Genomic DNA, 275 nt, shown 5'->3' with positions numbered 1-275 from the left:
TTGGGATGGTGGGAATGTGCAGGATCTTCTCCATCCATCACTATCTATCATCTATCTATCTATCTATCTATCTATCTATCCATCCATCCATCCATCCATCCATCCATCTATCTATCTATCTATCTATCATTCTCTTTTGTTGGGATGGTGGGAATGTGCAGGATCTTCTCCATCCATCACTATCTATCTATCTATCTATCTATCTATCTATCTATCTATCTATCTATAATCTATCTATCTATCTATCTATCTATAATTATCTTTTGTTGGGATGG

This window comes from Sceloporus undulatus, chromosome 7, assembly GCF_019175285.1.
Source record: "Sceloporus undulatus isolate JIND9_A2432 ecotype Alabama chromosome 7, SceUnd_v1.1, whole genome shotgun sequence".
Classification (NCBI taxonomy): Eukaryota; Metazoa; Chordata; class Lepidosauria; order Squamata; family Phrynosomatidae; genus Sceloporus; species Sceloporus undulatus.
Note: the sequence above shows the minus strand (reverse complement) of the source record.